At 40.3% G+C, this 24249-nt stretch overlaps 1 pseudogene; it reads right to left on the bottom strand.

Annotated features, from left to right (window-relative positions):
* Nucleotides 1–20320: 20320 nt before the first annotated feature.
* Nucleotides 20321–21873, bottom strand: LOC149169228 (serine hydroxymethyltransferase 2, mitochondrial pseudogene; annotated as a pseudogene).
* Nucleotides 21874–24249: the final 2376 nt, after the last annotated feature.

Below are 24249 nucleotides of genomic sequence, written 5' to 3'. Positions count from 1 at the left end.
CTTTCCATCCAACAAAGTTCTCCTTGTGCATACCCCTCGAGTAGGCAAGCGTAGCACGCAGTGCCAACTCTAGTGCCTGGAATCAATGCTCTTCCGGTACTTCCCTTTCAAATTCATCTAAAAGCAGTTCCACATCAGTCAAACCATCATAATGTGGAAGGTTTCTTACCTCAGCCAAGGTACACCTTAGTGATTTAGTCATCATACTGCAATAAAGTGTGGATACTTCATGTAGCCGATTATGCCAGTGTTCAAGCTCTTCATGTGAATCTGATGTGCAGGAGCTATCCCTATCCCATGTAATTTTTCCATCGGCTGTAGGATTGGTCCAATCCTCATCTCGCATTATTATCTTGTATATCTAATCCAGATAATCACCACTTTCCACATAGTCACGAACAGGTTCAATATAATGTGCTCCTTCTCTAGGATCTAGTAGCACTACAACCTTGAGTGACTTCTTTTCAAATGTATCCTTCCACTTTTTCAAGTTGATTACCCCATTCATATCAATAGCCTAGTCAATTCCTAGTAGTGCGAGGTAAGGGTTACTATCATTAACTATTTCAGTGACCTCAAAGTCAGCCAACACACTCGCACCCTCAATGTCCACCATTACACCATATAGGCACCCCATTGGAATAATCTTCTGTTTATTTGCCATATGCAACTGAATAGGAGACCACTTAAGCACAGGTCTCCCCATCCTTTCACATGTCTACTTAGGTAGGGCATTTGCATCAAACCCTAGATCCAAGATCACCTAGTCCATTTCATATTTGCCTATTTGTGCAGTCAGCCTTATCTCATGCCCCGTTCACTTCTTATGCTTACCAATATTTCTTACTATGTGTTGTTCAGTAGGAGTCTTTTATTTTTTATCGCACTAGTCTATTAACTCTTGAAACCCTTCTACTTCTTTCTAATCGCGCAAAAATATACTTCCTTCTCAGCAACATTGCGCACCCACCCCTCATCCTCAGGTTGCTTACCTTTATCTGCACCAGTCACCATACCACTTCTCATCATGATATTTATGCTCTAATCTTCTTCGCGAGGCTCAGCCCTCATCATCTGAATGTTCTACGTAGGCTACTGGGTTTGCGTCTTCTTGTCTTGCATATTTTCCATAAGGACCAAACATTCTTCTATGACATGGTCAAACTGTCGACAATACTGACATGATGGATGTGTGGGATTTGTACAATATCACGTGAAGCACCCTGCTTCTCCACAATTATATAAAATTACTTTCCCACACCCTTGACCTGGTCCAGCACCTCTTCCTCATCCTCAACCTTGGAATCCTCCACGTGTAGCTCTTGCGCCTTGATCCTGAGGCTGGTTCTCTACCTACATCCTGTAGGTAGGGGTTCTATCCATCATCGGCTCATAACTCCTACAATGGTGTTCATCATGTCCTACAAACTTACAAAAATTTCAAAACAACTGTTGAGGGTTCTATACAAACTTCTATAGTAAATGGCAATTATCAGTAGCATGTTTTCCTATAACCTGATAGATAGCGCACCATAGCGTAACGCCCGTGCTCATCCAACCTTTAATCTCTGGTTTCATGGGAACAGACCCTCCCCCTATAATATATTTCTGATAGACCAGGCAATGATCCTTGTCATGTCCATGGCTTTTACACTTCAGACACCAGACCTCAACGCGCACCACCGGCTGAGCTTCCTTTCCTTTCTTCAGGCTCTGCAATTCCAAGTGTAGGCTTTCTAGCTGTGAGTGAATATGTTTCACTCCAAGGTTCGCATCCTGTATAGGCAAGGTATCCAGTCTCATCTATCTTCTGTCGAATTTCCTTGAAATCAATTATCGACTATGCCTCTGAATTAGGCTTACTGAACATCCAGTTCAGAGCTAGCTGGGTATCTTCGAAAGTCATGTTGGGGTTATCAGTGTAATACTTGATATACCATGTTAGTGTGATCTTGCAAGGCTATAACCAGCTACGCTTTCTTAATATTATCATCTGTAATCTGTTGTGTTGTCCAAACAACTCCTGCGACAAAAAAAAATTGTTCTGGATCTTCACTCCCTGTACCTTTAAAAATTGGCATCTTCATTGCATTTATGTTGAAAGGTGGAAATGGAGGTGGGGAGGAGGTGAAGGTGTAGGTGTATGAGGCAGAGGTGGATTGGATGGATGAGGTATCCTTAGAATACACTGCATAATTAACTGAACTGCACTTCGCAGTGTAGTCAACACCGTCCCTTCGTTGTTGCTTGAAGGGGGTTCAATGAGTGGACTACATTCTGGGTGAGATCCTTCGTTTCTTCTAAATAATCTCCCTCTTCGCGTAGCCCCGAACATCAAGGTAATTGCATAACCCTCTTTTTACATAACAACATTTTAATCACAGTCTTTAATGACTTCAAATACTTACCTTGCTGTCCTTTAAAGAGCTTTAGTTCCGCTTCGCTATAGTTGATATTCGTGTTGATCATGAAATAAGTCGCAAAGCTTCCCAATGTGAGATCAATCCAGTGTTCCACAGCCCACGCAATATTGCTTTCTGATGCTTCCAGATGTCGCACTAGCTGAAGAGTCCACACTATAGGACTGTCAAGCCTCCACGTCCCTTGACTATCAGCCAATTTAGACAACCACTCACGTAGTTCTTCATGGAAGAAACAGAAGAACGTGTTTGTCTCATCTGTGTACAAAAATATCTGCAACCATTGCTCCTTGGAAAATTTAGGGCTCATGTTCTCTTGAGCCACGAATGCATGCATGTTTCAGTAAATCCACTTGTCAATCTCTTTCTTTATGGGAAACCATTTATCGCACATCTCTTAGATAGATCCCAGTCCCGAAAATAGAACCATTTGTTGGTTTAAGGGGCCTAACTCAGGTTCAAAGTTTCTCATGCCAAGCAACAAAACCCTAACAGCTGGCCCTTTCAACAACAACCTATATAGCGTGGGCTACAGTCTCACCCGAAGCAGTATTGGGGGATGCTAGAATGAGGTTTCTACATCCAAGGACAGTGCGATAAGTGGTCTTAGCTCTTGTGGCTCAGATCTTCCTTCGTGTAGATGAGTATCCTTTTATGGCTTGATACTGTAACTCTAGGAAAAGGCTTCTAGACCTCTGCAAATATCTGCAATCAGTCTTTATAGACCCTAATGAACCAGTATATCCACTTTCACGCATTAGTTAACAACCTTAGATCGACCTTCGCGCAGATCTATCCAATTCATCAGATATCATAACAGAATTAACCCTTAACTTAGTGAACACAGATAATTACTTAAAACATCCATAAATATAACAAATCTAGTATATTTGTGCATCATTTATACATTATTCCATAGAAAACATATTATAGAGTGACAGAAAAACATTAATAATAATACTCAAATGCAAGATATTTCTTCAAAATCAGTGTTTATTAAGCTTCAACATTCATATTACAGAGTTCTTTACCCTACATCCTTAGCTGTAGGGGTCTGCACACTTAGCTAGGGACTTACCAAGGCCTCCTGCACACTCAGCTGTAGGAGCCTTCCCCTTTCACCTAAGTACAGGAAGTAGAGCCTTCCTGCCTTAGCATTTTCCCAAAATGATCTCTATCTTGACTTAGTTATCAACTACTACCTCTAGACTCGCTATGACTAAACTATCTATAGCTTTCTTTAATACAATACCATGGTCCGAAGACCATGGGTGAGTCTCAAAACTAACCTATTACTTACCCAAACAAGGGGATAAAACCCCTTAGTTTCGTGCTTTGCATCCACATTTCACGAAGACTTTACATTCTTTACAAAACTTTTACAAAATTGGGTTAAACTAACCCCAAAACTGACCCCAGGGACCCTATCCCAACACTCCCTTGAGATGGATTCTCCTCCCCTGTCACATCTCAAGCATTTAATTTTAATATCCTTCTCATTTTCAACTTGAGCCTTGAATATTTTAAACTTACTTAAGGCTTTTGAATTTTTTTTCAACAACATTATCCAAGTAGCCTTGGTAAAATCATCAATAAATAAAATAAAGTACCTTATTCCTTTCAGTCTATTTGTTCTTGTAGGACCACATATGTCAATGTGAACTAGATTCAAAGGTTTAGAAGATGAAAACTCCTTTATTTTAAATCAATCCCTTGTCTGATTTTCAAACTGATAGGACTTGTAGATTGACCTATCAAGTTTTGATAGCATTGATAAGCCCCTAATTTTCCTTAACTTATTGATTTCTATTAGGCTATCAAAATTTACATGACCTAACCTTTTGTTCCATAAACACATTTGGTCTATCTTTCTCAAGTACCAACTCACTCTAAAATCATCAAATACATACACACTATTGTGATTCATGATTGTCTTCCCTACCAACTTTCCATTCTCTACTTTTCATATCTCACAATATTTAGAGATAAATGTGACATCATAGCCATTTTCACACATTTGGCTTACACTCATTAGGTTGTGCATGAGACCATCCACATACAAAACATTTTGGGCCTTAGTCTTTTCATCGAGACTAGCTATTCCCTTACCTTTAATTTGTGCTAGGGTATTATTTTTGAAGGTGACATTGCCTTTACTTTTTTCTTTAGAAACAATAACTTACTCTTATCTCCAGTCATGTGCTTAGTAGCCACTATCCACATACCAATTTCCTTCATGATCATGTGTAGAAAAAGAAACTCCACACCCCTCAGTTTCTCTTTCTTATGCTTCCATCTCTTCATGTTTCTTGAATGTACTGGTTATTAAGAGATCTGTTGTTTAGAAGGAAAATTAAACTTGTTTTTTCACTCACTTTCCTTGTGGCCAAAGTTATTACATTTGAAACACACAATTTAATTTAATATAGGGGAGAAAGGATTTCTACTCCCAACAATTAAATTTCTAGACCTAGGATTTTGATAATAACTAGATCTGAAATTTTCATCTCTTTCAACTTTAACAGTTCTAGAGTTAATGGCTTTATGCCCATGAGACACATAATATTTTCCATAGAAAAAATTCAGTATCTAAAAATTGAAAATTGATAAGCTTGAATAGATTGATTGTACCTCAGTTGTCTTCATGGTTGGGGTATAGATTTACCTGGACGAACATTTGAGTTTTAAATGAGTCTTCCCTATTGTTGATTTCTTCTCTGGTTTTCATTCTTCTTATCCTCATTGACTCCCTTTTGAAGTGGCTTTGCATATCCTTAAAGTCCTTTGATTCCTATGGACCTAGTGCTTCCCTTTCCTTTTAAGGATTCTTTTGGATTGGAGTATCCTAGACCTGCCTCATTTCTTGGAGATCATTAACTATTGAGAATGTTGTTTATGTTCTTTTTTCCTTCAACAAATTTTCTATCTATATCCATTTTGGCTTTGGAATTTTCAAGGTCTATTCTCAAATATTAAACTTCTTCTTCTAAATTGTGGTAGTTCTTTTCCCATTCATATATTTCTTCACCAAGAACATCCTATTTTCTCTTTTCTTCTTCAAAATGAGTCTTTAGAGACAATATTTCTTATTTATATGCTTCAGGGATCATCTTCTCTTGGTTTTTTATTACCTCTTTTCCTATGAGTTCATTCTAATACTCTAACTTAATATAGATTTGTTGTTTCTCTTCCAATTACTGAGTTAGAATGTCTTTAATTTAAACAACTTCTTCAAGTTTTTATTTCTGATAAATAAATTCATGATTATCATAGTTGTACACACCTTCTTCAACTCACAATAGCTATTATCTCAATTGTTATATCTTCTTTCTAACTCTCTTTAATTCATTAAGAGCATTGATGAGTTCCCCTTCAAAATCCACTACACCTTACTCTTCTTTCTCAAAGTCATAATCGACTTTGGATTTTGGTTATGAGTTAACTGCAATAAGCAGGAATTCGTCATGTTCATCCCCAGAGGAATCTTCACGGCTTGTTGTCAGGATGAGGCCCCCTGGGTAAGTTTTGGGGTTAAGATAACCCAAGTTCTGGTACATTTTTGTAATTAATGTAAAGTTTTTGTGATTTGTGGATGTGGAGCGCGTATAGGATAGGATTCAAAGGGGTTTAGCCCCTTGTTTTATGTAAAGTTTGAGTTATTTTTTAGATCCACCCATGGTCCACAAAACATGGCATTGTATGAAAAAGGCTATAAATAGGTGTGTCTTAGAGAGTCTAAGGCATATTTTGATGATGATGAAGTGATAACGAATAGAAGTGGGTTAGATATGAGAAGAAAGGCTCTGCAGCTGAGTGCGCGGACCCTGCAGCTGAGTGCATAGGGTAGTTTTGAGTCTGTAATCTTGAATTGAAGATCAATAAAGACTGTTTCCGAAAAATTCTTGCGTATTTCTGTTTACTTCTGTTTATGATATATGTTGTCAGTGAATGATGTGTTTTATGGAATATTGATTGAATGTTGCACGATCTTGTTGAATAGCTGTTAATGGTGTACATAATGCATGTTTATGTAATTTCCCAAAGACTCTGATGAATGTTCTGATGTTTACTAATAACTTAAGTAAATCTGCGTGAACCCTAATTTAGGACTTCTCTCTGATGTGCGTAAGTGGATATGTTGACTGTTAAAGGTCCACAAAGACCGATTGTAGACCTTCACGAAGGTCTGAAGGCCATTTTGACAGAGTTGCAATAGGGTGCCCTAAGGGTGTACTGATCTGCATGAAGGCATATCTGTGGTGCTAAAAGACATCACACTAGTCTCTGGATGTAGAAACTTGGTTCTTTCATCCCCTCATACTACTTTGGGTGAGACTGCAACTTGTGTTATGTGGGTTGTTGCCGAAAGGGCGAGTATTGTAGGGATTTGTTGGTTGGTGCAACTAACTTTGAACCTGGGCCAGGACCCCCCTGAGCCAACAAATGGTTTCGTTTTCGGGACCTGGATATTCTTGAAAGAGATGTGTGATGTCGCATCACTTGAATCTGACCAAGAAGGAAATTGAAAAGTGGTTGGATTGGAAGATTCATGAGTTCGCGACACAAGAAAATAGGAATCTGTGTCTATCAAAGGAAGAGTGGTTGAACAAGTATCTGTATATAGAGATACGTGAGATATTCTTCTGCAACTTCCCCATTGAATTGTATGAATGGTTGACTAAATTAACAAATAACCAAGGAAGGTGGAAGCTCGATAGTCCTATAGTGTGGACTCCAGAACTAGTGTGGCAATTGGAAGCCTCTGAAGACAAGATCACTCAGGCTGTTGACCATTGGCTCGACTGGATTGTAGGAGGATTTGTAACAAAATGTATAGTTGATACCTTAGTCAATTATATGGAAGCAGAGCAATGATTTTTCAAAGGACCGTGAGGTAAGTATTTAATATCATTGAATACTTGGATTAAAATTTTGTTATGTGAAAAATAGGTGATGCAATTACCTTGATGTTCGGAGCTACACGAAGTGGACGATTCTTTAGAAATCACGAAGGATCAAGACTGGAGTATAGTCCATTGATTGGACCTCCTTTAAGTGACGACGAAGGGGTGGAACGGACTCCGCCCCAAAGCGTCGTTCAGCTAATCACTCAAGGGATTCCTAGAGAATCATTCATCCACTCCACCTCCACCTCCACCTCCACTGCATACACCTTCGCCAACACCTCCACCGCATGCACCTTCGCCAACACCTCCACCTCCACCACCACCATCCGACATGACGAAGGCGATGAAATTTCTGATCTTCAAAGGCATACGGAGTGAAGATACAGAGCAGTTATGGTTTGTTGTGAATGTTGTGTGGACAGCACAATAGATTACTATCGACAATATAAAGAAGGCCCAGCTGGTTACCACTTTGCAGGATCGCGCGCTCACTTGGTATATTAAATATTGTTCTGATAATCCTCTTATATCACTAGTAGAGACTAAGGCTGCTTTAAATAAGGAGTTTAGTAAACCTAAGTCTGAATCACAGTCAGTAATTGGATTTAAAGAGATCATGATGAAGGCCGATGAGACGCCATGGGAATTAGATCAAAGGTTGAAGTGTCAAATTCGAGAAGCTAACATGTGTCTCTCAGATAGTCAGCATCGTGAATGGTTTATAGCTTTTCTTCTGCCCCACCTGAGAATTTCTCTGTCACAACAGAAGATAGGAACGTAGGTAGAAGCCTTGGAAATCACGATGAGGTTACATGCAACACCTATTCAGGATGCCACCTTGGGGGTACAACAGATTCACTCTCAACTACAAATCTTACACCTAGAATTACAGAGTTTGAAGAAAGACAAGAAACTAAACCGAAAGTGTGTGCAGAAGTATGGTGTTTGAAGTGCAAGAACAGGGTCACGATAAAGACCATTGTCCAGTGTATGCGAATTATATTATATGAGGAGGGCTGATTCCCCTAAAATCAGAAGCCCCGACAAGACCGAGCATGGAGTCTGCGGTATGGTGTTCTATTTTTTAGGTTGCTAGACAACATGTGACAAATAATTTCCATCTATTTCAAAAGTTTGTCTAGACACCTCAGCAATTGTTCTGTAACTTCTACAAATCTATGGGCCACAATGAGTGCCATTGTCGAAGCTATGAGCTAATGATGGAAAGAACACCTACATAGTGATAGCAAGTAGAGACTCGACCTCCAAAATAGGGCATCGGAGGAGCATGCGGAGGTTATCAGGGATGAGAACAGGGCCAAGGAGGAGGAAGACCTGGTAGAAGCCGGGGTCAAATTAGCTGTTACAACTGTGGAATGCTAGGGCACTATGCACGAGAATGCCATAATTAGACACACCCATCATGTCAATACTGCAGCCAGTTTGACCATACTATAGAAGAATTCCCGTTGTTGATAGCTAAAATGCAAGAGAAGAAAGCTAAGCCTCAGCAGCTTAAGCAGAACTTACAGATGATGAGGGTTGAGCCACGCGAGGAGGATCAAGGCATGAATTTAGTACTAAGAAGTGGAATAATGACTGGCGATGACAACAGTAAATAACATGAAGAGGAAAGATGGGTCTGCAAGGCCCCAGAGAAGGAAGTTTGGTTTGATGTGGAGCGCGCTAAGGAAACTTTTATGGAAGCCAAGAAGAGCTTCACTGAGGCCTCCACCTCAGGAAGCCAGAATAAGGTGCAACAATCTAGCGCACCTATAGATGTTGATCCCTCTGTACTTACTACGTTTTTAGAGACTTTCTTAAAACTATTGCACGATAGCAAATCTGTGGAAGGCTTGTAGGAATTAATAAATAAATGCATCAGGAAATAGAAGCTCTGTGATGGACACCGGGTGGTTAGAAAGATTGGAAAACATAATTTATGAACAGGGTGTGAGATGAGGCTCACCACACAGATAGGTGACTATGAGATGGATTAGGTCATCTTGGATATGGGATCTGATGTGAACCTTTTGCCAAAAAAAACATAGGAAAGGATGGGGAGACTTGTGCTGCAGTGATCTCTGATTCATATCAGAATGGCGAACCAGTAGAAAATCATCCCTGTGGGACGATTATATGGAGTAACAGTGGATCTAGAAGGTGTGAGCGCGATCGCCGATTTTGAAGTTATAGAGATTATCGATGATAGTAATCCATATCCCACACTCCTAGAAATTGACTAGGCCATTGATATGAATGGGGTCATCAATTTGAAGAAGCGGACAATGTCGTTTGAAAGGAAATCACTTCAGTTTGTAGTACTGTTGGACCCCGCAAAAGGGGCGCGCTATACTAAACTAGTCCACAATTATGAGGAAAGTGATGATGAACTAAACCAAATATATAAAATACCAGCGCGAGAACAGGACTGTATCAATCCAATGGTAGATGGATGGATTGCATGGGACCGGGAGAGTTCCTACACCTCTGATTCAAATGAAGAGTTGGAGCATTGGAAAAATCTGTTGCATGAAGTATCTACATTGTGATGCAATACGATGACAAAGACACTGCATTGTGTTTCGTCGGAGGTAAGGAAACTACCTTATTATGATGTTTTAACTGACATAGATAAGTTTTTGGATGAATTTGAGTGCAAAGTCCCTAAGGATCACCGCTTCCAAGCATTAGACTTGGCACTGCACATTATGCCTGCATGATGGTGGGGTACGCATAAGGATAGCTTTGAGGGATGGTGAGATTACAGAAGAATGATGAGGTTACGGTTTGGGCATCCTAACACTAGATTAATTGCGAAATATAATAGAAGGGATGATCCACATAATCTCTTAGAGAAATGGACTAAATCATGGGGGACAGAGCCGCAGCCAGAATGGGTACACATATTTTTCCATACTTTGGATACAATTCCCATGAACTGGTATCTGGAAATAGAGCTCTGCCATGGCACTGCGAAGTGGGATATTTTGAGGGAAGGGTTCTTATTGACCTTCAGCTTTGAAGACGGCTTTGCAGGCATTGATTAAGCTCTACAAGAGATTAAGGTAGTTATCTTCAGAATGCCGCAAGAACCTATGGAATGGATCCAGCCATATTAGAGCACCCAGCTACACCATGCGCTAGAATGCTATAATGTGACCGCTAAAGACTAAGATGATGATCTAAGAAACATTAATATTCCAAAGGCAGAGGGGCATCACAAATTTGAAGTCCCAAAAGTAGGTAACGTAAACATCACCGTGTCATTGAAGACAAAATAAGTAAACATTAGTACTGAAGTAAAACTAAATTTTGTGAAGATTGGAGATTATTGGGATGATGCCACTGTGGATAAAGTTGTTGAGTTACTTCGTGAATACCAGGATCTATTCCCTACCAAGTTCTCTGATTTGAATGGCATGGTTGGTGATTTGGGCATTATGAAGATCACTCTGAAGCTGAACGTGAAGCCTATTAAACAAAGGCCATATCACCGTAATCCTAAATACAAGGAAAAGGTTCGCCTAGAGCTAGATAAGATGCTGGAGGTAGGCATCATAGAACCAATTGAAGGATATGATTGGGTGAGCCCAATGTTGGTTCAGGAGAAGAAACAAAAGGGTGAGATAAGCATTTGTGTAGATCTGCAAAATCTTAATGATGCGTGTGTCCATGACCCATTTCCGACGTCATTTACAGATGAAATGTTGGAGGGAAGGATACCTACTCATTTACTGACGGGTTTCAGGGGTATCATGAGATCAAGATTGTGCCAGAGGATAGGAGAAAAATGACCTTCGCGATGGAATGGGGATGTTTTCAATAAACTATGATGCCATTTGGACTTAAGAATGCACCTACGATATTTTCTCGCATATTCATAGCAGTGTTCAAGGTGTTCATTCATAAGTTCTTGGAAGTATACTTTGATGATTGGATGGTGTTTGAATTAGTAAAGCACCATGTAGAAATTATGTGCCTAATGTTGGATATGTGTCACAGTTACTAGATCGCACTGAACTTGAAGAAATGTATATTCTTTGTTCCCTTTGGGATCTTTCTAGGTCACGTTTTGTGCAAGAAAGGGTTGATGGTGAACCCTATAAATATTGTAATAATTGTGAATTTGGAGGTCCCTAGGAACATCAAGCAATTGTGCGCGACAATGGGACATACGAGATACTACATAAAATTTATCAAAGCTTATGCCCAAATTATCGCACCCATGGAGAAACTATTGAAGAAGGATGCAACATTTTGTTGGGACGAAGAATGTTAGCACAGCTTAGATGTATTTAAAGAAAAGATGGTAACTGCATCTATCTTGCTATTCCCTGGTTGGAAAAAGGAGTTTCATGTTCATGTGGATGCCTCTTGCATTCCATTGGGTGTAGTGCTAACACAGATTAGTGAAGGAGAAGTGGACCATCCTATAGCCTTTGTGAGTAGGAAATTATCGAAGGCTGAGAAAAATTATTCAATGACGGAGCACGAAGGGTTGGCTACGGTGTACCCGCTGTAAAAGTTTAGGCAATATCTGTTAGGAGGGAATTTCAAGATGTGCACAGATCATTCTGCCTTGAAATACCTTATTAATAACCCTGTGTTGGGGGGCATATTTGCATATGTTTGCTATTATTTCAGGAGTATGAATTTGAAGTCATTGTGAAGCCAACGAAGTTAAATGTGGGACCTGACCATTTGTCGCAGATCGAAATAGATGAGGAACCTAATAATCTCGAGGAAGGGTTTCCAGATGCGTATCTCTTTGCGGTGTGCATAGTGGATGATCATTTTGCCGATATATTCACTTTTTGACGACAGGGATGGCACTAGAAGGATATACAAGTCAACGAAAGAAGGAATTAGTAGCGCGTGCGGCATATTTTCAGTTATTGCAGGACATCTGTATAAGATGGGTGTGGATGAAATACTACGAAGATATGTGCCATATTTTGAGAGGGATAGCATTCTCACTAAAGCTCATGGGGAAACTACGGGAGGTCCTTATACAGGCAAGGAAACTGCGTAGAAGATTTTGCGCGTAGGTCTATGTTGGCCAACGCTACACAAGGATTCCAAGGCATACTATAAGGAATGCAATGCATGTCAAATAACTGGTAGACCATCGCAAAGGGATGAATTTCCATTGCGTCCTCAAGTATCTTTGCAACCATTTGAGAAATGGCTGATTGATTTTGTTGGGGCAATTCATCCCCCAGGAAAGAAAACATGTGCGAGCTATATTATCACCGCGACGGAGTATTTAACCAGATAGGCAAAAGCACAGCTGGTTAGGATTGTACAGGGGCTACAATAGCAAAGTTTTCGTTTGAATATGTCTTAACCAGATTTGGTTGCCTGAAAGTGTTGAAGAGTGACATAGGTACGCACTTTCTGAATGAAATGATCAACGCATTGACTGAGGAATTCCAAGTCTACCACCAGAAGGGTACACCATATCACCCTCGGGCCAATGGAACTATTGAAGCCTTCAATAAGATTTTGGAAAATGTACTGACGAAGATCCGCAATGCGCAGTGAAATGACTAGGATGTGCACGTACCTGCAGTACTATGGGCTTACAGGACTACTTGTAAGAAGATGACAGGGAAAATGTCGTTCAGATTGGTATATGGTGTAGAAGTTGTAATGTTGATGGAGTATATTGTGCCTATCTTGTGCATAACATCCCTAGTGAATATGGTGGATCGTGAGGCCTTGGAAGTATGACTCGCGCAGTTGATGGAGCTCGAAGAAGATCGATTTTTGGCAATATTCCATCAACAAGTACAGAAGGAACGTGAAAAAGCATGGGATGATCACCACATCAAGCTTCGCACGTTCAAGGTAAAGGATCTTATCCTATTATATGATAGTAAATTCACTAAATTTCTGGGTAAATTCCATATGCATTGGTTGGCACCATATATTGTCAAAGAAATTACAGATGGATGCATAGCTCAACTCGCGAAGTTGAATGGGGAACCCTTCCCAGGAAAAGTGAATGGGAGCCAGTTGAATTTGTATACAGAAGATCTTGCATAATGACTATATGGAAGCAAGATAGTCTTAGTGCTCCAAGCAGTTGCAAGGGAGCGCGGACTATAAACTACACTACCTAGTTTGGAGGACCACGCAGTGAGAAGGCTGTGCGAAATGTGACAAAAAGGAAACCTAGGAAGCTATGCACAAGGAGCTGCACCATGGAGGAAGGTACCGTGCAGCACAGTAGGAAAGTGACCGTTGGAGTCATTATTCATGACTTAACAGCAAGAAGATGGTTAAGGGGAGTGGGATGGCGGCATTTAAGGCAAAAATATTTGAATATTTGTTGCCAAAATAGAATTTATTATCAGAAATTGGGGGGAACAGTCAGATTTGAATTCAAAACTCCCTATAAATTATGTGTGCTAGTTCAACAGAGAACAATTTGTGCTCTCAGAATTGTTGTTGAATTTCGCTGTCTGTCACCTATGAGTCGAGCATTTTGGGAAGAATTCCTATCACACACAAATATTTATCCTGAAGCCCACGAGTTGTTTATGGAGAGAATGACTACCACCAACCCTGCCAAAGCCCTAAGTTCAAAAGCAGCCATGTCCTCACTCCAGGACCAGAAGTCTCAAGTATAGAAGCTATGCCTGCGGTGCCCATGGCGCCGAGGTCACCCAGGCCAAAACAAAGCATGGAAAAAGACAAACAACCAGCCATGAACAAGAGTAAACTTGCAGCAAAGGAAAAGTAGAAAAATTTGGTGCAAGTATATGCATCCCCAAGGAAGAATACCGTGACACAGACGTAAAAGAAAGACAAGTAGCGAGCGAAAAGTAGTGGACCTAGAGGCGGAAGGAACCCAAGGGAGAGAGACTATTGATGCTAAGGGAGCGGAACCCATAACAAGGCTACCCAAGTACATCCCTCTGTGAAATGGAAAAACAAAAGTCACAAAGGACCTGGATGCTGAGAAATTTACAATATCCACACCCCTTCTACCTGAGAAGGTCCCTTTTGAAGGCCTTTGGCTCGCAAAGGTCTCGTTGTTAAAAATGGAAGATTGGGACCTCGCAGATCATGCTAAGTTCGCACACTTGGCGATGGACAAATATATGAGGAGGTTTTATTACGAAGAAACAGGTGTTACAACATTGGAAACGAAGGAATGGATCTGTGGAGCTGAGCAATCAGGGTTGCTCAATTTGCTATGGGTACCACATTACCACCGCACCCCCATTAATACGATATGTGTGCACCAGCTGCTGACATTGGTGCACAATGGGTGTCTATGGCTAGGAGGTCCCCTATCCCCATCTCAGACATGATAATTCACAGAATCACGCACCTATCGTACGAAGGCCTGAACCTAGCTAAGGAGTTTGGAGGAAAGACTAGGGAGAAAGATCTCACAGAAAGAATGAAGAGAGATTGCAGCCTCATGAAGAAGTCACAAGGGTATTAAATCATGTCTATAACAAAACTGGTGGTTCAATTGGCTACCCATATTTTGGCAGGGAAGGTGATGAGAAAGTGTCGCGCGGATGAAGTTCTGGCGCTAGTGGTTTCCCTTGCTACGCAGTGCACAAAAGGCATACAATTCAATTAGGCCAGGTACCTGTGCTAGGAGTTCTTAGCGAACTACTATGAGGCGTAGGACAAATCCAAGCCATTTCACAATGCTTGGCTATTGCTATCAATTGTGCTCATTGCATGGAATTGCCAGAGGATAGCCAATTTCTTCCACTCGAGGAAGGATTTCCGGAAGTAGCGCAATTTGCTTCCTTATGGTCTACAAAGGATGCCACTGGATTACAAAGACGAAGATCTTTTAGGTTCTTATGGAAATGAATCTCTGCATGGCCATCAATCAGTGTTAGAGGTTGTCCCCAACCTTGTTCACGTAGTTGATAGCCTACACGACATTCAAAGATGACTTCGACAAAGTATATATCCAGGTGTGGAAGGATCCAGCGTAGAAATGGAATGACTTTCCACATTTGATGGTAGAAACAGATGAGCAGGAGGTTGTCTCAAAATGGCCTGCAAAGTGGCACGCCCCGTTAGACTTGGATGCTAGACCAAGCATGGGTGCAGAAATCTCTACTGCACACAAAAGGAAGGATGCAGCTAAGTAGGTTGCGTGTAACCTGGCTGCATAGAAAAAGAAGGAAGTCATAGAGAAGGCTCGTGTTGAGCAGGAATGCATTCTTAAGGAGTAGGCAGAAAAAGACCAACACGAGTCCCAGAAAGGTGACAAGTCAACTTCGCTGGAGATAGAGACAGAAGAGATTTTAGGACAAGGTGGCATAGGCAATGAAGGGCAGCGCACCCCCTTCATTTTGAAAAGGTGTGGAATGAAGCAGCAAGGTGGAATGCGGAAAAAGTAGAATTCTCAGAAAACATAGGTTGATCCCATGGTGTTAACAGAAATCGATCTTGATGAGATCGACGATAAAATAAGGGACACCACCGCAGTAGTGTTGCAACAGTTCGAGCAGCAATACATGTAGACCTTGGGGGTGTTCAGAAGGACCCGCGAGAGTTGCAGCTCCAAGCGACCAAAATCCAAGAAGATGTCAGGAAAGCGAGCGATGTACAAGGAAATTTGGCTCGGAGACAAAGTACAGTCACGGAGATGGCCTGGCTGCAAGATGTGAGAGTCTTCCCCTTGCCGGAAGGCTCAGTCCACGCCGAAAGCGATGAACAACACACACTCCTTAACAAAGTCACAAAAATGACATTGAACCTTGCTACAATATCACTTGAGTCACTGCATGCATTACTATAGGGAGTCATGGAAGAACTTTTGATTAGAGAACAGAGAGCACTCAGTGTTGTCAGTGAAATTAAATTCAATAATCAGCAATTGTTCGCTAAAAAGACACAAGTTCTGAAGGAAAAGGAGATGCTACATGCACATAGTTCACGACTAGAGTCAGCCATAATGGAGGCATGCAAGTTAGTTCCTGAACTTCACATCTCAGAGGGTGCACAACCAGAAGCAAAGATCAGAAAACTAGCCGCTGGTGTGTGCAAGGCTAAAGCAGAGGTTGGCCGAGTCCAATTTGAGCTCAACCTGAAGATTTCAAAGTTGCAGTTAAATTTGTAGCCCATGACTCTGTCTGAGGTCCAGGAGCAGAATAGAGGCACAATAAAGGAAGGAATGGCTACCCTGGATGCCACAGTCACTAACTGTATGGCATTGTTTGAGCAAGCTATGGAGCTAGTGACCAATCTGTAGGAGGATTTGAACCTACAGACATTGAACACAAAGGTAAAGGAGCTACAACGATAATATGATGAAGTCAGGGCAACTACTCTCTCAATAGCACCAGCACAGCACCTTGCCAAATTACAAGAGGGAAAGCAGTTCCTAGCATAGGTGGAGGAAGCGCAAAAGAAGGAGGCCTTGCTAAAGGCCAGGTTGCAACTACCATTTAGGATAAGCTTAAAGGCTTGCAACAGAAACAACAAACAATGAGGCTAGCCATAGAAGGACCAGTTACAAAAAAATTAGTTGAGGAAGTCAAGTACGAAACAACGCATAGAGATGCCGAAGTTGCAGTGATCCGAGTGGAGCTAGGCGATATTCGCAGTAAGATCATAGCACCAGTAGAGTGACTTGAGGGTGAGTCATGATCTTTGTGTTGGGGGCCTGTTGGGATGGGGTTCCCTGGGTCAGTTTTGGGGTTAATATAACCCAAGTTTTGGTACATTTTTGTAATTAATGTAAAGTCTCCACGATTTTTGGATGCAGAGCGCGTAGAAGATTAGGAGTCAAAGGGGTTTGGCCTCTTATTTTATGTAAAGTTTGAGTCAGTTTTGAGATCCATCCATGGTCCGCGAACCATAGCATTGTACGAAAAACGCTATAAATAGGTGTGTCTTAGAGAGTATAAGGCATATGTTGATGATTATGAAGGGTAGTATGATGAAGTGATAGTAAAGAGAAGTCGGTCGGGTAGGAGAAGAAAGGCTCTGCAACTAAGTGTGCAGAGACCTAGGTAGAGTCCGCAACTGAGTGCGCGCCCTACAGCTGAGTGCGCCGGGTAGTTTTGAGTCTATAATCCTGAATTGAAGATCAATAAAGACTGTTATTGAAGAATTCTTGCGTATTTATGTTTACTTCTGTTTATGATATATGTTTTCAACGAATGATGTGTTTTATGGAATATTGATTGAATGTTGTGCGGTCCTGTTGAATAACTATTAATGATGTATGCAATGCATGTTTACATAATTTCACGAAAACTCTGATGAATGTTCTGATGTTTACAAATAAATTAAGTAAATCTAGGCGAACCCTAATTTTGGACTGCTCTCTTATGCATGTAAGTGGATAGTTTGATTGTTAAAGGTATGCAAAGACTGATTGTAGACCTTCACGAAGGTCTGAAGGCCATTTTGACATAGTTGCAGTAGGGTGCCCTAAGGATGTATTGATCTATGCGAAGGCAAATATTAGGTGCTAAAAGACATCACACTAGTCTCTAGATGCAGAAACTTGGTTCTTGCATCTCCCCATACTGCTTCGGGTGAGACTGCAGCCTCCACTACATGGGTTGTTGCCGAAAGGGCCAGTATTGTAGGGATTTGTTGGTTGGCGCAACTAACTCTGAACCTGGGTTAGGACCCCCTAAGCCAACACTTGCTTCTGATGAAGTGTTGTTCTCTTTTGAGTAGAGCCCTTTTTTCTTCAAATATTTATTCTTCTAGAATTTTCAACTTTTCTTTCTAGGCTTTTGGCCCTTTTCCTTCACTCGCTTCTCTATTTTGGTATAAGAACACTTGGAAGTGAAATATACAACTCTACCACAGCCAAATCATTTGAAGGGTAGCTTACCCTTATACTTACCTAAGCCTCACTTTAATCTTCTGGTAAACTAAGCCAAATCCTGATCTGATTCACAACTGGAACACTCCTGATGATATTTATGCCCCTTAGTCTTCTTTAAGGATTTTAATTCTACCTCCCTTATCTCAACCTTCTCTTTTTTTATTCTCATATCATTAGTGGTAAGGGTTCCATGCAACTGCTCCATTATGAGGGATTTTAAATATGTCATCTCTTATATTATTGAGGTCTTATCATTGAATCTCATAAGAAAAGTATCAATACCTTCTAGACAACTACTTCATTCTTGAGGTCTTCACCAAGTCCTCTAATCATATTTTCTACCTCATCAACTCTAAGGAAATATTATATAATATTCTCTTCTTCATTCATTCTTAGGCTCTTGAATCTTATTATGAAATTTTGAAGCTTGGCTTGCTTAACCTTCTCATCTCCTTCATAACTATTCTTGAGCTTGTCCCACACTTACTTAGCTGATTAAAATTGCATTACTTTTACTAGTTCAGGTTGATTTAGGCTGAAGAGAATGGAATTCTTGGCCATTGCATTGTTCACATAATTTTTTCCACCATCTGGATCTATTATAGGGGTTCTTGGGACAACATATTCAACTAAGATGAAGCTCCAAACATCTACACCTAAGTACATGAGGTAGGCTTCCATCCAGACCTTCCAAATTACATTGTACCATCAAAAAATGGTATCTTAATTGAATAATCATCCTTAATTTCTTTTTTGGGGACGATTCCCTATCAAACTATCTTCTAGTGGTTAAGTTGTTCCTAAAAGAACCAAGCTTTGATACCAATTTCTGGGAATTAGGAATTACGGGGGGGGGTAAATCAATAATTTACAATTTTTCCTTTTTTATGTTAAGCACGCAATAAGGTAATTTTAAAACATTCAATCATCCCATGTGTTATCACAAAATCACAACTGAAGGGCTGCTGATCAGGCAGACTCTGTGTAACTGTTTCAGACCATACTTTAGATTAGGAATTAGCCTTCCTAATCAGAGAGGGCTCTCTAATGACTCTTGACAAAATCCTTCAAACACTAGAGGGCTAACTCTTCACACATTTATAAAAATATAGCTGGCTGGACATACATCAAATTAGTCTTCATTGGGCTATGGAGTCTCTCACAGTTAATAAACCAAATCACAGTCATCTCATAGAAGCCAAGGCTCTTTGCATCATCAAAGGTTCAAACATAATTTACCTAAATCAAAGCCTGCTGAACATACAGGAAGTCAGAGCATATAATATGAATTCTGAGTGATGTTCAAACATGCTTCACCAAAACCCACAGCCTGTCAAGCACACAGGAAGTCAGAGCATATAATATGAATTCTGAGGGATTGTACCATAACAAGGCTGTAAAAAGAACATTAAGAAACTAAAACCACCATCACATTTGAACAAAAGGATGCATTGAGAATCTTGGGAAGAAAAAACTCTGTTTGCTATTACTGTAACAGTCTTTTCATAAGCTCTAAAAACTCTGTTTTTGTATATACAATCCAACCCCTTTTTACATTCTCATCTGATTCATATATAGACAAGCAAACTAAACCACCTCGAGCTTCCTCCTCCAGCATGAGGGGAGCCTCGAAGGTGGCTATTAACTATTCCTACATGCTATTTAATTAATGTATTTATTACAAAGTGCTGAAATGTAATTGCACCAATCCTAATCAAACTTAAAACATTAATTCTTTTCTCCTCGTATGCTTGATGCTTTTCTGGCTCTTGCTTGATGCTTTTCTGGCTCTTGACACATGTCCTTTTGCTGCTTGAGTTGAGATGACTGAAGGGAAGTACATTAAATGAGTTGGCCTTGGATTCCAGTCACGTAGATGAGTTCATTAACTAACTAAAGAAGGTGCTCTGTTTTCACGGCTTCTGTCTCCCAACATTCTCCTAAAGTGTAGCAACATGTTCCCAAGTCTTTTAATAATCCCAGGTATGGAATGCTGACATGTTTTTGAATGTGCTGTAGATGATATTGATAAACAGATATCTCTCTTCCACAACTCCCGCTCACAGTATCACACTAACAGTTATGCGCTTTAAAATCATCACCTACAGCAGTTTCGTAGCGCGCTACGAAACTGCTGTGTGATTTAGAAAACACAGTCTTCTTCACTGGTTTCTGCTAACACTGTGCTTATGGCTGCATTGGTTTCCAACAGTGGCATCCAATGAAACTTGTAACACATTAAGAGATCACTCCATCCCTCTTACTTCATCAACAACTTGAATTGCATGCTGAACTTGTGGTATTGCCAAGCCTGTGAAATAGGCCGTTGCCTCGGGAATGAATCTTATAAACAAGTCCATAACCTCTTTCACTTAAACACTTAGCAAAAATGAACACAATTACTGAGAACCTGCCCTTGATATGCCTTATACTCTGAGGGAGTTACTTATTTAAAAGCAATCAGCTAAGCCAGTTATGGTATGATTATGAAAACCACCTTGAAGACCAAGGAACACAGCTGTGTTAATCCTTTCCTCGTAGTCATACTTAACCTCTTGCCCCTGCCTGTTGATTTCTTTGATACCCTTTCCATAAAATATTATTGCAGCATGATGACCACGGAGTGACTTGTGTGTAGTAACAATCACTACATCTGCAAACTTAAAAGAAAATGGAACTACACCAGTTGCAACAAGTCCATTTATGTTTGTCATGTCCGCCAACAACACAGCTTTTTTACTTGTCATAAACCTTGCGCATCCGAGCATAATCATAATGGTGCGCATAAGCACTAGCCACAATGAGTTTAAGCCTGAATAGGACTGTGTTTCTCCAGCTGGTCATAATCCATATAACCATGAGAAAATTTATATGCTTCAGATTACCAGACATGGCTCAATATTATGTAGGTGAAGAATTTAGGCTCCAACTTATAATCTCAGAAACACATGGATACACAGCTTGACTACTTAGAACTGGATACATCAAACACATCAATAAAGTGTTGATCCACAGCATTTGATTTCAAACCAGTCAATCACAGGTATTCATAAAAATTGATGACATGTGCCAACTTTACTCTTCTTATCCGTCCCCTGTCAGATAGTATTATTGAGCGCTGAAGAATTTTGGTTCCGCCTTGTGATTTCAGCACAGGATGATTCCCAACATCCAATAAAACCTTCAATATTTCTCATATAACCTCCTCTGGTATATTTACAAAAGGCTCCTTGTTTCCTTCGATCCCAAAATGAAATAGCTTAATTCCATGATTCTTTAAAAACTTTATGTTGTTTGCTGAATACGGCTCCTGGCAAAGATAGATGATTGAGCAGACGAAGGGTTTCCAGACCTATACACGCCCTTGTCTACCGTTGAAAAATTAAAAGGCGTAACTTCAGATGATCAGCATGTGGAAGATCAAGTGCCATGATGAGATCATGGAGCTTTTGTTTTTCAGGACAAAAGTAATCGGCCTTATTGGAAAAAACAACAGTAGATTGCAGAGCTTTTTATAACATAGCCGATCCGGGCTTAAACAAGGGTGAACTGGAGATTTTTCGCATGGTTGCCATTTCCATAACATTGCTTTGCCATGTGGTAGCCAATCTTCAAGATCAAAGTTCACAACTTCTGAGCAACCCCATGAAAATTGATGCAGCAGTTTCACACGAATTATCTTTGCCGGCATAAAACCATTAACACGCATTGATTCTGCTCTAACTATTTGACAATCTGAAGGTTCTACATTAGATGTTCTCTTTTAGGCCGCAATCTTTTTGGCTTCAGCATTTTCAGTGATAACAGTGGCTCCACTTGGGATAGTGTGCCCTTGTGGTGCGCTAAGAACACGCAGCTCCAGTGCCTTACCCATTTGTAACAAAGAGAAATTTGCTTGACAAGCCTGACTGTAGGAGAAAGAAACTAATGCTACTGAAAAATAAATGCTCAGCCAACCTTGAGCTTATTTGCAATTTACCTACCTACCTACCCTAACCATTTAAACTTTCCTCAGCTCAATCAATATGAGACTTCCAATGCAGCCAATCCTTTGCTTTGTCTGACATTTGATTTCTTTGCCTGTCCCGAAGTTCAGCGCCAATGTAATAATGTAATGACCGCTGCCACTGAAAATTTCTTTGACTGCATCGAATTTCAGAGCCCATGTGACAATGTAATGACCGCTGCCACTGAAACTGTCTCTGATCTTCATAGGTAAGCTGAAACACTGGAGAATAAAACTCTTCCATGTAATCAGCTATAGGATCCCAAAACACATGATCAGCTTGTCCTTCCTCGACACTTTCCAGCTGTGCAAACTGATCTTCAACCACAGTGTTCAGTTCCTCAATCATGAAAGAGGATGGAAGCAGCATAGTCTCCTTGCGCTCTGTCACAGGAAACTTTTGAGAATAATAATCATGATCATGAAAATTGTATGCCTGAATCTGTCCTTCTAAACCTTCAATTTCTTTCTCAATATCTTTGGCAATTTCATCAAAAAATTTCATTTTATCCTCTGACTTACAGTCAAAAGATTCCATATATGAGGACAGGGACAAAGAAAAAGATTCATTTGCTTCTTCTTTATTATGATCATCATTCCACTGTTTAAAACCTTCAACCGAAGGAGATTTTACTTCCACCTCTGGCCTATCTATCCATTCCTCCAAGAACAAAAGCCAAAAGTCTGGCAATGACTTAATGGACTTGGCAGGCAAGCATTCAACCCACTGTTTGCATTTCCCTTGGAGTGAGTCATAAAATAACCTTATGCAAACATCCTCATGTTTAATTCTAAGAAGCTGTGCAAAATGACAAAAATCTGAAATATGATCCAAGGTTAAACTCAAATCTTCACCGTTGAATTTTGGACCACTCCTTAGAAAGTATGCATCCTTGGGAAAATGATTTGGAAAACCATGACTTCCTGAGAAATCAATGCATGCATACCTTGAACAAAGAAGGGCAGCTTCTGGGTTTTTCATAACTCCAGTGGAATCACCATGAATATATAACTTTGAATTCTTCAATAATGGAGTCGCCAAGGTAGTTTTGCAGCCTTGAAAATCATTTGAACTCCTGCTACCTTCAGAAATTCAATCTTAAGCTCCCGGCAGACGCACCAAAATGTTATCACAAAATCACAACTGAAGGGCTGCTGATCAGGCAGACTCTGTGTAACTGTTTCAGACCATACTTTAGATTAGGAATTAGCCTTCCTAATCAGAGAGGGCTCTCTCATGACTCTTGACAAAATCCTTCAAACACTAGAGGGCTAACTCTTCACACATTTATAAAAATATAGCTGGCTGGACATACATCAAATTAGTCTTCATTGGGCTATGGAGTCTCTCACAGTTAATAAACCAAATCACAGTCATCTCATAGAAGCCAAGGCTCTTTGCATCATCAAAGGTTCAAACATAATTTACCTAAATCAAAGCCTGCTGAACATACAGGAAGTCAGAGCATATAATATGAATTCTGAGTGATGTTCAAACATGCTTCACCAAAACCCACAGCCTGTCAAGCACACAGGAAGTCAGAGCATATAATATGAATTCTGAGGGATTGTACCATAACAAGGCTGTAAAAAGAACATTAAGAAACTAAAACCACCATCACATTTGAACAAAAGGATGCATTGAGAATCTTGGGAAGAAAAAACTCTGTTTGCTATTACTATAACAGTCTTTTCATAAGCTCTAAAAACTCTGTTTTTGTATATACAATCCAACCCCTTTTTACATTCTCATCTGATTCATATATAGAAAAGCAAACTAAACCACCTCGAGCTTCCTCCTCCAGCATGAGGGGAGCCTCGAAGGTGGCTATTAACTATTCCTACATGCTATTTAATTAATGTATTTATTACAAAGTGCTGAAATGTAATTGCACCAATCCTAATCAAACTTAAAACATTAATTCTTTTCTCCTCGTATGCTTGATGCTTTTCTGGCTCTTGCTTGATGCTTTTCTGGCTCTTGACACATGTCCTTTTGCTGCTTGAGTTGAGATGACTGAAGGGAAGTACATTAAATGAGTTGGCCTTGGATTCCAGTCACGTAGATGAGTTCATTAA

Source organism: Pinus tabuliformis, chromosome 4_2 (genome assembly GCF_031772625.1).
Source record: "Pinus tabuliformis cultivar Carrire ecotype Pingquan chromosome 4_2, CPIR1, whole genome shotgun sequence".
NCBI lineage: Eukaryota > Viridiplantae > Streptophyta > Pinopsida > Pinales > Pinaceae > Pinus > Pinus tabuliformis.
Note: the sequence above shows the minus strand (reverse complement) of the source record. Positions and strands in the feature narration are given on the sequence as shown.